Source organism: Triticum aestivum, chromosome 2B (assembly GCF_018294505.1).
Source record: "Triticum aestivum cultivar Chinese Spring chromosome 2B, IWGSC CS RefSeq v2.1, whole genome shotgun sequence".
Classification (NCBI taxonomy): domain Eukaryota; kingdom Viridiplantae; phylum Streptophyta; class Magnoliopsida; order Poales; family Poaceae; genus Triticum; species Triticum aestivum.
In genome coordinates, this window is record NC_057798.1 from 777,544,617 (window position 1) to 777,561,952 (window position 17,336).

General features: G+C 46.1%; 1 long non-coding RNA gene across 1 annotated transcript; it reads right to left on the reverse strand.

The window, feature by feature from the left end:
- Positions 1-16,474: 16,474 nt before the first annotated feature.
- On the reverse strand, positions 16,475-17,044 carry LOC123042678 (uncharacterized). Its single transcript, XR_006418865.1, has 3 exons — positions 16,922-17,044; positions 16,607-16,731; positions 16,475-16,524 (listed from the first exon to the last, which is right to left on the reverse strand). It is a non-coding gene; the product is annotated as an uncharacterized lncRNA (long non-coding RNA).
- Positions 17,045-17,336: the final 292 nt, after the last annotated feature.

The following is a 17,336-nucleotide window of genomic DNA, read 5'->3' on the forward strand; positions in this document are numbered from 1 at the left end:
GCTAATGGAAAATCTCTTGAGAATTAGCGGAGCAAGTAGTGGTGGCCTGGTGGGTGGTCTCATCATTTTGATAGGGGCTAGCTAGCTCTAGTGATTAAGAAGCCTAGAGATGATCGGATGGATATAGACGACATCTCAAGTGCCACGCTCGCTCGAGAGTGTGTGTGGCGTGGCGTGTCACTCATGGCCTAGCTAGGGCGGTTAGGATGATCATCATCGATCCGAGGTGGCAAGCAGCATGAGATATACAGCATGAAGTATAGTTAGCTAGTGCTCCATGGATAATCTATCCGTCCATCACATTTCTTACTAGAAAGTACTCCCTTCGTCTGTAATTACTTGTGACAGAAATGAATATATCTAGACATATTTTAAGTTCTAGGTACATCCATTTCTATCCATGTTTGTGACAAGTAAATCAGGACGGAGGGAGTAATTAGGCAGAAATTTTTCTTAACTTCGATTTAGCTACACCAAAGAATGTCGAGAATGCAACGTGCATATACTTTTCTCTTCAGCCTCTGGGTCGGCCTGTTGGGCCTCCTCTGATTTTTCCTTCTTCTGAGTGGTCCAGGACGGACGACCAAGCCTTTACGGGCTTACCTTCTTCAGCCTACGATTCTAGAGGCGAGCTCTAGCGTTCACCTTCAGTTTTATTGCTCGCGAGATTATTACTTTCGAACAAAACCAGCCATGCTTTAGTAATCAATCTCAATGTTCATGGGTATCACAAGAGCATCTTGGGCCATACGCAACCAAATTGGAGACTGGTGGACTTATGTGCTTCATAATTGAGATACAGGGGTTTTCCTATTTTTTTCAATTTTTCCTAAACGAGAGGAGTAGGTCCTAGTACTTGCCATGATCTAATTAACAAGTGGATGTTTGTACCGCCGATCAATTTTTGACTACTATGTGCTGGGTAGCTACCTAGCTAAGATGGTAAAAGTTTAGTTGGCGGATTTTCAGTCATGATTGATAACAATTAGCCAGTGGTTAATGTATGTTGCAATGTATCGTAATTTCTTATGGCAATCACTGTAATGTTGCAACATATTGCAATTTCTGATATGGGTTTTATGCAAAACACAACCATGTCAGCACAAACGCTATCGTGGCTGCAATTTTTTTAATTTGCATGCCTAAACCTTTAGTTGCGGGAGCTTAAATATAACCCGCCCATCTTCAAGTACCACCAGTGATGGGCATCTAGGTAGGCCCGCCACAAAAGAGTTGGTACCAGTGGCGGGCGCTTGCCCGCCACGAGTGACATGTTTACAGTGGCAGGAGGTTAGTGGTGTGTGCTCCTAAGAGCCTTCCCGCCACTGCTAGGCATTTCTAGAGTAGTGCTTGTATGTATTTATCTTGAGGGATGCACACTCTCTAGACGAATAGGTGTCGGCTTGAGTGTCGAAGAGTAATTGTCTTCACCAAGTCAAAGTCTTCAGCAACCAAGAGTAATTGTGCTTTGCAATGTAATTCTGTCGAAGGTTTGAAGATCAGCGATAAGCATCTACCCCGAGTGAAATCAACCAATGTCTGATCAGCTTCATGTTGAAGGAGAATAGGATGGAGAGAGGTTTGCTCCTGTGTTCAATCATAAGTCCCTCCGACCAGACATAGCTCTTTCACAGAAGAGTGAACTAGTCTACTAAATCATATGTCGCCATCGAGCACCACTAGTCACTTCTACTCTACTGGTCAGTAGTATCTTTAGTGCTCTTTGTTTTGATAGATATCTCAATGATCTTATATCTACCTCCATTTATTATATGTTCTATGGCTATGTTGTTTAGTGTATTCCAATTTTCTGTGCTCAAAGTTATCTGCATGTAAGGATGGCAATTTTATCCATGGACACATATATCCACGGATATCCGACCCGAATGGATAGGATTTGGATATGCTTTTTTGTCCATGGGCGGCGCCCAAACCCGACCCGGTTGCTCATGGGTCGGGCAAAGATATAGTCTTGTAACCGTGGGTATACCCAAACCCGATCCAATAGTATGACTTAATGGGCAAAAATCTGCTATCCCTACCCCACAGTCACATGTCCTACTGCAATTTTACACTTTGTTATTTAAAACACGCAAAAGAAATTATGCAATCCCCTTCATAACTTTTATTAGTTGACACTCAATCCCCTTTGTAACCTACTCCAATGCCCCTTCCCTTATTTTAATCTCCTTGTTAAATGACTCGTCATTCTCATCTATCAAAAAATATTAAATGATCTTAGGTTTTTAGTGGATGTTGATTTACCATAAGTTAATGTTTACCATAAGTGATGTCTAGCCTACCACCAGGTGAAGAACGGAAGAGCTTATCTTAAGATTGTGTCATGTATTATTTATATGTCTCGAGAGGACCCAATGGATATCCAGTGGGTATGGATATCCATCTGATTTGGACATGGACACAATTTCTCACCCGTGGATCTTTTCATGGGCGAACAAAGACTGTCTTCATGGATATGGATATGGATTTGATATTGTTCAACCCGATCCAAACCCGACCCATTGCCATACTTATCTGCATGTGTGCTCATTTTTTGATCCTTTGGTGTTACTTTATCATTCAGCCTGGTCATGCTCTGATGAACATTCTCAGTAGAGTGTTCATGTTTCGCAATCTATTTTGGTCATAGTTATTTACCTATCATGTTTGTTATGTTTCCTTTCTATGTCGCTATCGTGAACGTACTTTGTTACTATACTAGGATGATTATCATCGCTTTCATTGAAAGTTCTGCTTAGTCTCCCTTTTAGTTTCTTGCAAGCGGGTAATTTCACAGTTAGACTAACCAATTTTGTTTCTGCAGGCAAGCCATCTGCTATTATCATTGATGCCTCTAATATTCCAAAGGATGCTCCAATTTCTGTTTCTATTCATGATGTGGATAAAGCAAACTCTCAAAAGTTGATCTCTAAGAAAAACCTGAGCCCCAACCAGGCTCTCTACAGCCTCACTGAAAAGATAGTACCACTTCCAAGACCCAACTTCAAAAAGGTCCCCACTGACATACCACATGCATAGAGAGATACGAATTAATACAAAAGCATCTAGTAGCATCATCCAACTAGTAGAGAAGTTCTTAACTGATACAAGCTCCAAGTACAAACCAAAAGTAACACCACATTGGAAACACAGTATTTTGAGAAACTAGAAACTAAAGAGTGGACAGCTAGGCTGAAGCTTCAGAGTCCCTCGTCTTGTGCTCTTGGCCTCCCTTCTTGGCTCCTTTCTTCTTCTTAGGTTGTTGTAGCTTCTCTTAAGAGTAGATCTTTGGATCATTCTTGTAGAAAGTGTCTATCAGGTTTTTCACAATTTTACTAGCAAGAACATGAGGTTTAGAAGTGCAAGGGAGACTGTTTTTATCCAAGCAAGTTTGCCTTTTACATCCTTTTTAACTATTGGACTATGCAACTTCTTCTTAACTCTGTTTCCATAATAGGGGCCATTTCTTTCCTTTCTGCTAGCATGTAAAACTGATGTACTTGGATGAAGCATTGCCCTATGGAGAGATAATCTTTTAGATTTAGGAGTGGAAAAGGAAGGAGTAGATGAAGCTTCCTCCTCCAGAAGTTGCATATTGCATTTAGGAGCTTGCTGAGATTGATATGTATTAGGAATAACAAATGATTTTAGTTTTCTACTATTTTCCCCTTCACATTATAATTCCACAATTGAGATGAAAACAAGGACTTTGCCCAAGCAAACCTCTCTGGAGAAAGAAGTGTCTGTGAAAGAAAATGAACCCATTCAGCGGGTAATTGAGTACTCTTGTCTGAGATGTTGGGGCAAAGTGTTCTCCCAGAGAGCGCCCCTTCTTTGTGCAGAAGCAAAGAGTCATCTTCCACGGCTAAAGGTTGCACCATTTTCTGCATAATGGGGTTTGCAATCTGGCAAGAGAACAATACCCACTTTAAATTTTCTCTAACGATCGGGAAAGGAAAACCAGGTGGGGCATCATTACCTGAGTCCTGAGCCAAATTATCAAAAGAGCTATGGAAACTTGCAGTTCTTTGGTTAGCAGAAACCTCATTCATCCAAGAAGTATATGCTATGGCAGAGCAATTGTGAGACATAGGCACCAAAACGTGAGATACATCAGCTATTGGAAATATCTTATGAGCAACATATGTGTTTTAAATCATATAGTCATTATCTGTGATAATTTGAGTGGTTAATTGAGTACACGGTTCCAGGTTGTAGTCCACAAGGAGAACGCTAATATCACTAACCTGCTCCTATTGAAACTTTTTAGAATCCATAGGAGAAATAGAAGTTGTTGCACTACCATGTTCTTTCTCTTACAACTCAGGCATATCATCTTGCAACACAGAACCAGAAACTTGCAACACAAGAATTTCCCTAGCCCCAACATTGAAATCAGTCAACTACAATGTTGTGCATAGCTTCCTGCTCAAAAGGCAAAGCCAACATCTGCAATAAAGGCACCTCCACTAGAGAGATATTCTCAAGGGCTGTAGAAGGGGGAATGTTTTAGTCGAATAGTACTTGGGCTGGTGGGGGCAGCAAACGGTTGATCAATGGGAGTCAAGAGATCCCAAATAACTAAAAATTTGGCCCTCCTCCAGCAAATTTTGCAAAACTAGCACTGTGAATTGATAATCATAGAGAAAGAGTTATGCCACTGTCATAATCCTCAAATGGCCAAAAACCTTCAAGTGGGCCCATCAGATCATTCAGCTCTAAGAATTCACCTACATGTAGCTCAATGTGTCAATGTCCTACTTGAGCAGGTGGCAAAGCCCAGTGCTGCCTTCTGATAACCCACAAGTATATGGGATCGCAACAGTTTTTGAGGGTAGAGTATTCAACCCAAATTAATAGATTCAACACAATGGGAGCCAAAGAATATTTGCAAGTATTAGCAGCTGAGTTGTCAATTCAACCACACCCGGATATTGATTATCTGCAGCAAAGTGATCAGTAGCAAAGCAATATGATAGTTTTGATAATAGTAGCAGCAGCAATAGTAACGGTAACAGTGATAGCAGTGATTTTGTAGTAGTAATGATAGAAGTAACATCAATAGTAACTTAGCAAGAATAATATGAGGTAAATTTGTAGGCAGGATCGGTGATTTGTTGGATGATATTCATCATGGGACAGTCATAACCTAGGGAGATACGGCACTACACTACAAAAAAATACACTTCCGTGATGATACGTGTTTGTCACAGTAGGTCACGTTTTCCGTCATGCATGTACATCCATGACGATTTTATGACAGAATCAAGATAGTAATACATGTGCTGTCGTACAAGTGTTCTATGACATTACCAAAATTATCATCACGGAAGTGTCCGCTTCCCTGACGATAAATCGCGCGTCATACAAGTGCTTTCGTCAAGGGTGACCGACACGTGGCATCCACCGTAACGGGACACCGTTAAGCTATCGGGTCCGGTTTTGGATTTGATAACCCGCTAACAGCCACGACCAATGCTGATTTTCCACTTGTAAAATTCTCATTGGCCAACGGAACCACGTGTCAGCTCCGCGTTGGCACAGGTGTCACTCATCCAATGGGCGAGATGCGCCTATGATATGTTGACATGTGGACCGACCCAAAAGTGGCCCATAAAGATTAAATGGACCGGCCCAACTAAAGGCTTACAAGATTTTACGGATCATAATGGGTCGACCCAGCTAAAGGCCCACAAGATTTTGTGGACCATAATGGGCCAGGCCAGCTAAAGGCCCACAAGATTCGGTTTATACTCCCTCTTTTTTATCCATTTTGATGACAAGTATTTTCGGACAGAGGGAGTACCACTTAGTAACTTACTAACACTAGTAGAAAAACACCTAATAGTCCCGGTTTGTAAGGGCCTTTAGTCCCGGTTCATGAACCGGGACTAATGGGTCGTTACTAATACCTCCACCCATTAGTCCCGGTTCAAACACGAACTGGGACCAATGTTCCTCCACGTGGCCCTGTGCGCCGAGCCCAGTCAGGGGGCCTTTGGTCCCGGTTGGTGGCTCCAACCGGGACCAAAAGGCATCCGCGCGTCAGCATTCCAGTGGCTAGGGTTTTTGTTATTTTTTTTGAAAGGAGGGGGGGGGTTGGGGGTTTTGGGGGGTTAATTTAGGTGTTTCATATATTGTGTTAGCTAGATAATTAATAGAGAGAAGTGTCCTCTCTTATGTCCGTGCTTGGTCGACGCTACGTACTATATATACATAAGTGATCGAGAGAACCATTCAGTACAGAAGTTCGTCATGCATACCGAGAGAAGTGATCGATCAACCTCTCCTTCTCCGAGAGATTGGTCGAACAACAAGTTTTCGTATATCATGTATCTGACGCTACTGGCTACATACATGTACAATATGTATAAGATCTCTTAATTACAATCCCCTAGCAATTGAAATCAATTTCTACATGGTATTCTCCGGCTTTATTGATGACGTGGTCAAGAAAGAATCCCGCCAATTCCTCTTAAATTGCTTTCATGCGATCTGGTTCTAGGAGTTCATTCCGCATCTGCCACGTCTAATTTGAAGAAGGGGGTTAATTAATACATATATACGAATGAAACTCAACAGAAATGATGGTGTAATAAAATAAAATTGTGAATATTATTGCTTACGCACTTCATATTGTCTTTGAGAGTAGCCCCGCTCGTTTTTCAAAGTCGCGTTGTGGATGAACTCACACACGTAGTATCCACAGAAATCATTCTCTTCTTCCTGCCACAAGCACTTTACGAGAAATAGAGGTCAATCAAACTGATAATGAAGCATTATAAATGGCATTGATGAAAGTATAGCTATAGAATCAACGGGAGATGCGCGCAACTAGCTAGCCAGTAGTACTTACTTTCGGGTATGTATATCGCAGCTCCTTCGGCAGTCCCGGAGCTTCTGCCGTGAACTGTTTCCAAACCCTCCAAGACAAAGAAAATAATTATTATTACTTGAGATATCAGGAAATGAACAAAAAGTTGCCGATATGGTGCGATAATGATCGATTGAACTTACTTGCTGAGCATTTCAGTCATGTCTGCATAGGATTTGGGATCTTTCCGTCTCGAGTCTAAGACGGTTACTAGTCCACGCTCAAGCTTAATCTCCAGAAGAATATAGTGGTACCTGCGCACGCATGCATAACTCATCAATTACATTACTATAACCTCGCTCGAGTAATAAGGGAAACCGAATATGCACACGACAGTAACACTCACTTGCCATTGTAAGGAAAGAGTATGGTATCTTTGTTTTGATTTTTGATCAACGATTGTAGCACGTTGTCCTCGGCTTCTTTGATGTCCTTTTTAACCAGAAATTCATCTATGATATTTGTGTTAATGAACCCAATATCATAAATTTCTTGTTTTTTTGCACTCAACGATCTTCAATCTGCATAATATATTGAGGATAATTAATTATAAATACATGAAATGAAAGAGCCGAGCTATATATAGAGAATTAATGACAGAAATAGTACTTACAGACAGTAGCAAAAGACCATTAGTTTATCGAGGGCCTTTTGATTGAAGAACGCGAAGAACTCATAAAATGGAATAGTCAACAGATCATTTGTAACGAGGTCGTGCTCCTCTTTAATACGCAGATACAAAGCATTCGTACCCTCAGACTCTCTGCAAGTTTCCATGTACCAATTATGGAATCTTCGCATCATTGTTGTGAGAGATTTTTCATCTTTGACGAGAGGCTTCCCGTACTCGTATCTGTGTTCGTCCACCTCCAAGAAATCAGGAAGTGCATCGTCAGGCAGGTAATCTTCAAGATTGCCATAACCGGACACCGTCCCCGGAGCATTAGACACATTGAGCGGGGGGCACGATTGCTGTGCTTGTTCGCCGAGCTGGGCAATTTTTTCCCCTTTGCTCGTTCTTTTGACCTTTTAGCACTGACAGTAGTTCCCGACCGCTGGGCTTGGAGATATGTCTGTTCAGTAATGCGCTCATAGTTGGTTCTCAGCGGAAACTTTGGTGGTTTCCTCAGGGCATCAATAGTGCGCTTTGCTTTCACCGGATCTACCTTCTCCTCCGGAGGTGGATGTCTCTTTGCTTTCACTCCTTCAAAGAACTCCTTCACGTGGGTCCGCACAATCGTATCGTTTTCCTCCTCGGACCTCTCGTACGGTAACTTCTCTAGAGGCTTGAGAGATGGACCGTATTTGTATTGCCTCTCACCTCTGGTTGTGCTGCTAGACGCCGGAGCAGACGGAGCGGTTGCGGCGTCTGTCTTCTTTCGTGCTTGCTTACGAGGCGGAGGAGAAGGAGTACGACGCGCCAGAGTAGCCGGGGTGGCGGCGGGTCTCTTCCGCCCTTGCTGGCGAGGCGGAGAAGGAGGAGGCTGCTGGCTACTCGGGAGCGCCGGCGCAGGCGGAGAAGGAGGCGGAGTGCCGCCACGCGCCGGAGAAGGAGGCGGAGTGCCGCCACGCGTGCCCTGATCGTCACTCGCCGGAGGAGGAGGCGGTGGAGGAGGCAGAGTGCCCTGACTCGCTGGAGGAGGAGGAGGAGGCGGAGGCATCCAGTTCAGAAGGTTGATGAGCTCCTTCCGCCATAGGCATGGAGTCTTCAGAGCACAACCCAGCCTAGTCTCCCCTTCACCGATAGGGTGCTCAAGCGGGAGGTCCTCAAATCCCTCCGTTATTTCATCCACCATCACCTTAGCATATCCTTCTGGAATCGGCTGGCAGTGATAAGTTGTGCCGGGTCCACTAGGATAAACTTGGCCAACAGCCGCCTTGACCTTCAAATTCATCCATCGCGCCATAATGTGGCAATTTTGAGACTCAGTGGTACCATCCACGGGATAGCTAGCAGGAGCCATCAAGACATGCTCCGGCTGAAGCAGCTCGGTGGAAGCCATGCTGCTTCACCGCTGAGATGGCGGGGTAGCTTCGGGGGAAGCTTCGGCAGGTCGTTTGCTGCGATCTGCTGCTTCTCGTTCCTCTTCTCGATCCTCTAGCCCCATTACCCTTTCGTGCAGCGCCTGTAGTTGGTCCTGCTCCAGTTTCTTCCTCCTCTCGTGGGTTTTGTAACCCCCTGCGTCCGGAAAACCAACCTTCCACGGAATGGAGCCTGGCGTGCCTCGTGTCTGTCCAGGGTGCTCAGGATTCCCAAGGGCCATTGTGAGCTCGTCCTTCTCCCTGTTTGGAAGGAATGTCCCTCGCTGCGCTGCATCGATAGAGTGTCGAAGGTTCTTGACTGGTATTTCCAGTTTCTTGTCCGTCCACTGGCTCAACCCTGTTACAGGGTCCAAGGTTCCGCTAGCCCCGAAGAACCAAGTCCGGCGACGGTCTGGCCAGTACATTGTCTCTAGTTCGATCCCTTTTTCAAGCAGATCATGCTCAGCCTTGGACCACTTAGGCCGGGCTTTGAGGTAGCCACCTGACCCCGTGCGATGGTGAAGCTTCTTCTTCGCAGCATTTTTCTTGTTTGTCTCCGACATCTTCTTACTCTTTTCCGATGTCTTGTGGACCACAAATGCGGGCCAGTGATCTTTGATCTTCTCATATTTGCCGATGAATTCTGGTGTCTTTTTTTCAACAAACTGGTTCAGCTCTTTCCTCCACCTCCTCATTAGGGTTGCCATATTCTTAGGAGCACAAGACTTGATTAATTGCTCTTTAACTGGCTTCTCCGGATCCTCCTCTGGCGGTAGGGTGAAATTTGCCTTCAGCTCAGTCCAAAGATATTCTTTCTGCATATCATTCACATAAGACACCTCAGGGTCTTCCACTACTAGGAAAAGGCCTACTAATGGCACACCTAATTTGGCCATTAATGGCGCATTAGTGGTGCCCCATTAGTGCCACGCCATTAGTATATTTTACTAATGGCGCACCACTGGTGCGCCATTAGTATCTGGTATACTAATGGCGCACCACAGGATGCGCCATTAGTATATACAACAGTGCGCCATTAGTATGCCTCCCAGGGGGCCATGTATACCCAGGTGCTTTGGCATACTAATGGCGCACAACAGCAAGATGCGCCATTAGTAACTTCGGCATACTAATGGCGCACTGTCTAATGATGCGCCATTAGTATCTTTTGGCATACTAATGGCGCACTGTGGTATGATGCGCCATTAGTATGAATATTAGGTTTTTTTAATTTTTTTATTTTCTGTTTTTTGCATAGGTTACAAAATGTATAATTGGACAAAATATAGACAGCACACATCAACAACAGATTCATCGAATACAATAGAAGATTAGTCTCTGAATACAATTCATCATATTAGTCTCCGAATTGAAAAGACCGAACCAAGATAGAACATTATATTACATGTCTCGAGACCGCGAGTAGCGAGTTTGTCTTCACATTACAAGTCGATATCGATCATCTAAACTACCATCACATAGAAGAGAGCTGCAGTCATCACGATGAGCATCATCACGATGAAACTCGTCTTCATCCGGTTCCTCCAACGCTCCCTCCCCTCTCCCGCTAGATAGCGGGCGTATCTAGATTCGGCCTCGGCCCTAGTGGTGTACCCTTTGTAACTGTTACCGCTGAATCGGTGAACCTGTCTCCGACACTCCTCCCAGTCGTCGTAGACTCCGGGAACCTTACCCTTGTACACGACATACGTCGGCATCGCTATGCACTAGCCAAACGAAACGTTAGTACCAATTCACAGACAATACATAAGCAATATATAAGTATGCAACAGAACGATCGGAAGAGAAAAGCAAGACATTAATAGCATCGATTACATCTAAGTTGAACAACTCTCGAAACCAAAGAGACATACTACAAGTTTATTAAATTTTAATTACAACATGAGCCAATCAATGTTTCAGAACTAGACACAGCATCACTGCTTTCGACTCGACTCAAGGGACCGGAGCATGGATGAAGCCGCCGTCTATCGTGGGAGTCATGAAACAACGGGCGTTGTCAGCCTGCATTTGTAGCATTGTGTCGATGTCACTGTTGGACGGTTGATTTCTGAGGTAGAACTGCCCCGAGGTACGAAGGACATCTTGATGGATGATTTCCGCAAACTCCGACTGGATGCGAAAGAATTCTTGTCGGAGGTCCGCGTCCTGGATTGCCGACACGCTCTTTGCCCAATCTTTGAGTTTACTCGGTAGCAGAAGTTGATGATGTTCCCGTACGATCGCCCGCATGTGATGGATGGCGTAGTAGGCACCCTTCTGACCGCCAGGCGGCTGCTTGACGCAGCAGAACATCGTATTGTGGGAGAACACGTGCTTGTCGTACTTACGAATAGGCCTGCTGAAGGTGCCTCCAGATTTGGCGTAGCCGGGGAGAACATCATCAAGAACCTTCTTGACATTTGTGTAGTCTACATTCGACTGACGGTCCGGGTCGAAATACGTGGCCATGGAATATTTGGGGCTTAGGAGGATGAGCGTGCAATGTGTGTCACTGCAGAAAACACGGAATGTTAAAAGAAAAACGATCGAAATCTAAGAATTCATATGTTACGGGCCGGTTGAGGGGAGGACTTACTCGGGAAAGTAAGGCACGAGGAAGTTATCCTTATCTTGGTTTGCTAGAATGGCGCCTTCGAGGTAAGAACTCGCGACTTGCCGGTCTCCAGCGCTGCCCAAGATCTTGGCACGCATGTAGAAGGGGTCGACTATCACGATGTCCGGGGTCTTGTCGCGAATGATCCGCATCTCCATACTCAGCGAAAATAGCCGAACGAAGGTGTAGTGCAGCGGATGAAGGTTCATCATAGCGTGGATGTCATCAAACCGCAGGACGATCATACGCCCGATGGAGTTATCCACAAAGCCCTTGCCCTCTGGCACCTTGGCCGCGAAAACCTGGTATGCCACATCCTTCTCTCTGAGACGCCGCTTCTCCAAAGAAAGAACACTGTCATGCAGACTCCGCATAGCACCGGTTGCAGCATTGAGCATATTTGTCGGTAGCATCGCCCTACCCGCCACATGCACCCTCCTCGAGATATCCTCAGGTGAAGGTGGCCCGTCCTGAGCACGGATCGTACTCGGTGCCGGCTGGCTCGCACCCTTGTTAGTCTTTCTTTTGCGTGCCTTCTTCTTCTCCTGTAATGGGACCGAGTTCTGCTCACAGACCGCCTTCTTGAGTGTGTTTGGGCTGATAATATTTCGCACCTCGCCTATCTGAGGCTCGGTGAAGTCGACAGCTGGAGGCGTCTCCTGAGAGCTGAACGGCAGACGGCGCCTGTTGCAACATGGCTTCTCCGCGGTACGAGCTAGATCGTGCACGTCTTTTGTTGGGTTGGGTTCTTGAGAAGGAGCCCCCATGAAGTCGCCATCGTACCCATGTTCGGCAAAGTACTGATCGACGTTGCCAAATGTATCGTCGTCGTAGTCGTTCTGATCCTGTGCCATATGCATGTTTGGATCCAGTGGCATAGGGATGTCCGGCACCGTTGCAGCGGTCTTGCCATGGGGCCGACTTGGCGCCGACACGACTGGCGGTGTTGTCTTTGGGGTGGCGTCCCCCACCCCCAAACGAATCTGGCTCTTCGGCCAAAGCAGGGGCCAGCTCAGGCAGGTGCTGAGGGTCATCACGTCATCATCGTCGGCCCCGACGGGTCGAATCGGAGGTAACAACTCGTCGCAGCCTGGCAGCACTCAAACCAGTTGAACCCTAAACAAGTTGGGTGGCATCTGGGTACCGTGGAACAAGGGGTTGCCCGGTTGAACGATTTGGCCCTTGGCGACATCGACCAACTCGTTGTTCACGAAGTGCAGGAGAGTGCACGGAATGTCGGCGGCGCCCTGCGAAAACATGTAGGGCGTCAGGGATGCCCAGTGAAAGGCAAGGAGATGAAGTCCTCGGCCGAGAGAGGCTTAATTAGTTACCGTGATGATGGCGTCGAGCTCGGCTAATGTCGAGGCACCGCCAACGGCGGGCGTGCAGTTGACGAAGGGGCCGCTTGCTGCAGAGGTGCCGGCCGGCGTACACCCGGGTGCATTAAGCTCCCGTGCCGGCGTAGGAGACACCAATGCCGCCTCCGCCGGAGACACCAATGGCCCCGCCATCGCATTCTGCGAGTTGCTGGCCGTGAAGCTAGGAATCGGGGGCGGCCCCTGTTGGCCGCCCACAATCCACGCACTCAACCCCTGGATCAAGGTAGGCACAATGGCGGTGATCGTCGCTCCGAGTCGTTGTTCCACTTGCTCTTGGACAATCTCCGGAATCCGCGCCACCTGTGCCTTGAGTTCTTGAACCTCGCGCGCCTGGCTTTCCGACCTGGTCTTTTTCTCCTTCCGCACACCAGCGGTATAGTATGACCCCCATTTTGTGGACAAGCCTTTGCCGGCCACACGACCAGCTGACGTCGGCTTACTGAGCTTATCCTTGTTCTTCATTACATTCAACGCCCTATTTAGAGTGGTGTCCCAAGGGTTGCTCGTAGTCGACCCCGCGCTACTGCTTTCAGTCGCCTGCGGAAGGAATGTGAACCATTTAGATATTTGGCTTCATTAATTAGAATGCAACCATATGGAGCTAATTACGCGGGGGTGTATTCCTTACCAGAACAAGCTCAAGCGCCCTGGTCTTCGGATCCGTGGTAAGCTCCTTTGTTATCGGGTCCTCCTTGTACCGGGCCCTGAAAAAGTTCATGGTCTGCTTGTTACCGTTGTATTTCTCGAAGCAGGGCGGTAGGCCTTGCTCGGCACGCTCCGCGTCCTCCTTGTCCCATATAGGCTCCGCCAGTCTGTAACCGCCAGGACTGAGTTTGTGTTCCCCTAAGTTCAGCTCCCGCATTTCTTTTCCCCACTGACTTGATTGGGAGTTTGCGGTGCTCGAGCAATTGATCTTGAAGTCGTTGTAGTCATCTTCGGTGATCGAAGGATTTTTCTCCTTGATCTTCTCATAACTCTCACCTTTCTCGATCATTCTCTTCACATTGCTTTTCCAAGTAGACAGGGCCTTGCTCATCTTCGTGAGGGCAACATTGTTCACTTTATTCCCTTTGAGGCTTGTGTTTTCAAAAGCAGCGGGGAACTTGTATCGTTCGTGCAGCTTCGTGAAGAGGAGGTTGCGCAAATTCCCTCGGTCAGGATGCCTCAGGTTCTCGGTGTTGATCGAGACGATGCTCCAGAGAATGCACCCGAGCTGAAGCGAGTACCCCTTGACTATTCGTTCGGGCACCGTTGGATTCCCGTCGGAGTCCACTTCAGTAACTTCCTCCTTGAGGGTGCGGAGCACGATCGGGAGCCGGTCCTTCCGTTGCCTCTTCTGTTGGCTGCCATCTGTGCGTGCGCCGCCATCATCAGTGGTGGCATCCTCGGTGGCACCATCAGTGGTGGCATCAGTGGGGTCATCCTCGGCGGTACCATCAGTGGTCTCAGGATCGATGGGGAAAGCGGCGTCCTCATACAAGTGAGGTTGTTCCTCCATCTCCTGGGATAGCTCCCAGAATGCCTTGCCGCCCGAACCACCGGCCTGATCGTTGTTGGCCATGTTTCTCTCTAAATAGGAACAAAGTTTGGTCAAAAAGTTGGTTATTGTCAAGGAACAAGATCATGGTCTCATCATTTAGGGTTTGTCGACACCAAGGCATCCTAAAAGCTAAGATTTTATCATTGAGGGTTTTTCGACGCCGAGGCACCCTAAAAGCCTAAGCTTTCATCATTAGTCACAAGTACCCCATATGTCCTATTTTTAGCAAAGTCATGCTAAAATTCACGGAAAATTTCAGCATGACCTTTGCTGAAAATAGGACATATGGAGTACCCGAATTTGCTGGAACGGAAATTAATCGACATTCCAGCAAACTCAAGGGCCTCTTGGGTGGACAAGGCAAAAAAAGCCTCCATCACAACAAAGCAAATCATTGCATGGGCATACAGATGCTGAAGTAAGAACACCAGAAGTAGCATTAAACCATTTCCACAGTACTATGGTGATTTGAGATCATCTATTTATGTTCGCAAAGAGTAGTTTATGATCTAAGACTAAAAGGAAATGCACCAACAGTACTAAATTATCAGTCAGTCTCCAAAACTGATCCCAGCATTTTAAACAGTCCCTAGCAAGAACACAAATGTGGAAGCAAGTCAATCGCACAACATAAGAAACAAATTGGCAGCTACTGGCTAGAGCTAGTATTATGTTATCATGTTTTCCGAACAGATTATAGGAACCTCAAATATATGACGTTTTGCAAATGGAGATTATAAGGAACACCGACATTCGGCAAGTTCACGGGTTACTACATTGTATATATGAGACTGAAAACATCAGTTTCGGAGAGATGAACTAGATAATAAAATTAGAAGATGAACTTGTAATAGTTTCACGAGGTTTGGTTGGACACTGTAAGTACACTTTCTACCTAACATCATTCAAAACACAGAGTAATCTACTTGTAGAATAGTATGAGAACTTCCAATTTTTTTGTATATCATCATCATTTTTCATAAATAACTTTGCTTGATATGTCACCTTGGTTCAAATTAATGGAGGTTTGGGCTCTCTGATTTACTGGTTGTTGGTTGACTACTCTTTTCAATCAGATTTCTTGCGTCAAACTGGAGATAAACCTTTTCCATTAACAAAGGAATCTTGCCAGACTAAAGAAATCGTCAAATACCACCCGCTAACAAGAAAAGGAACAACATCTGAAGTTTTAAACACAAACAAGGAAAAGGGGTAGCATTTCAGTTTCTCAAAATGTTCAAGAACAGAGTACTGAACATTAGGTTTGACATCTGCATCGTCTTTCAACACAACCTACACATTCCAAACTGTAAGAAACTGAAAAGCACTTACATGGATGATTAATCCTCGTAAGAAAAGGAGTTTTAATATCGGAATCTATCTTAGATGTTGCAAGTCAAAATTAATAGCACTAACATGGATGATTAATCCTCGGTCACCTCAGGTGAGGCCAGAAGCGGTCACCGGGTTAGAAAAGCATGGGGCATCATCGTTGTTTTGTCCCTAAGCAACAAAAAAGTGCGACAACAAAGTTGGCATAGGTACATTTATCTAGTTTGGCACTTAGAAACAGTGTTTACAATAGTACGACAATGTGAACTGCAGATTTAAGGTGCCATGGCCTATGGCCTAAATTTAAAATAATAGCACCATGGTCTAATAATCTTGTGGTGCTAAAGACAGTTGTGTCGCAATTCATACCCAACACGCCAGAGTATTCATATCCAACATGCAAAAGTAAGAACAAACGGCCATTTTAGTTACATAGATACAGAGGATCCATTAGCGATTCCAAATAGGTTGCCAAGCAAAATGGCACCCCCACTGTAGAGCACACAAACAAATGTAGGAAGACGCTTACATGCCATTCCAATTTTCAAATAAACTAATTGAAAATCAATAAAGGAATACCATGTCTGCCGACCAGTGGCGCATATCATAATAGAAAGAGGGCATGGTGTTGTACTGGTATACCTTAAATCAATGAAGCAATGAATTGAAGCTAACCCTAAATCAGAGGTTGGGGAATTGGAAAATGGTACCTCAAATTAGGCCGAGCCGAGTGCCTGAGTGAAGACCGGGCGGTTGTGTACTGCAAACCGATGATGATGGGTGTAAACGTCTTTGCTTGAGCTGAAGAGGTAAATAACGAGGGAGGAAGCAGAGCAGCATACCCGGTGTGTCGAGGCCACTGCAGAGACCAAGACGAAGGTTGTGGCGGTGAAATCCAAGAGAGTGCCTCGGAGCTCTCAGCCTCAACACCAGTGTTCTCCCTCCAAAACGATCAATCTGGAGAGATCTGCCGGGAGAATCAGAGAGATGATTTAGTACTTATACAAACACGGAGTTGCCGATGCTGCATTTACTAGTGTAGATGTTTGTGTGGATCAATTGGTTGTGTACTGCAAACTGATGCTAGGTGTATATGTCTGTGCTTGAGCTAAATCTTAGGAGGCACTGTAAATAACAAGAGAGGAAACAGAGCATACCTGGTGTTGCCGACGCCACGGCGGCGACCAAGATGAAGGCTGCGGGGGTGAAATCCAAGACGGTGAACACAGCCTCAACACCAGCGTTCTATCTCCAAAACGACCAATCTTGAGAGATCTGCCGGCCGAATCAGAGAGATAATTTGCAAGTCACAAACTAGGAAAGATCCACCAGCAAGAAGAGCAGACTAAGAAAGAGTAATTACCAGGAGGAAGGGATGCTAGCTGCGTGAGATTTGGGAAGGAAGTGCGGTGGAGAAAGGATTGGAGATAAAGCCGGGCGGGGCGCGGCCACGGGCGGTGGCGCGGCTGGCGCCGAGCGCCGGGCAGGCCGAGGGCGCGACAGAGATACAGGCGGCGGGGCGGCGGGGTCGGGAGAGGAGAGGGCGTCGTCACGGCGTCGGGGCGTCGGGGC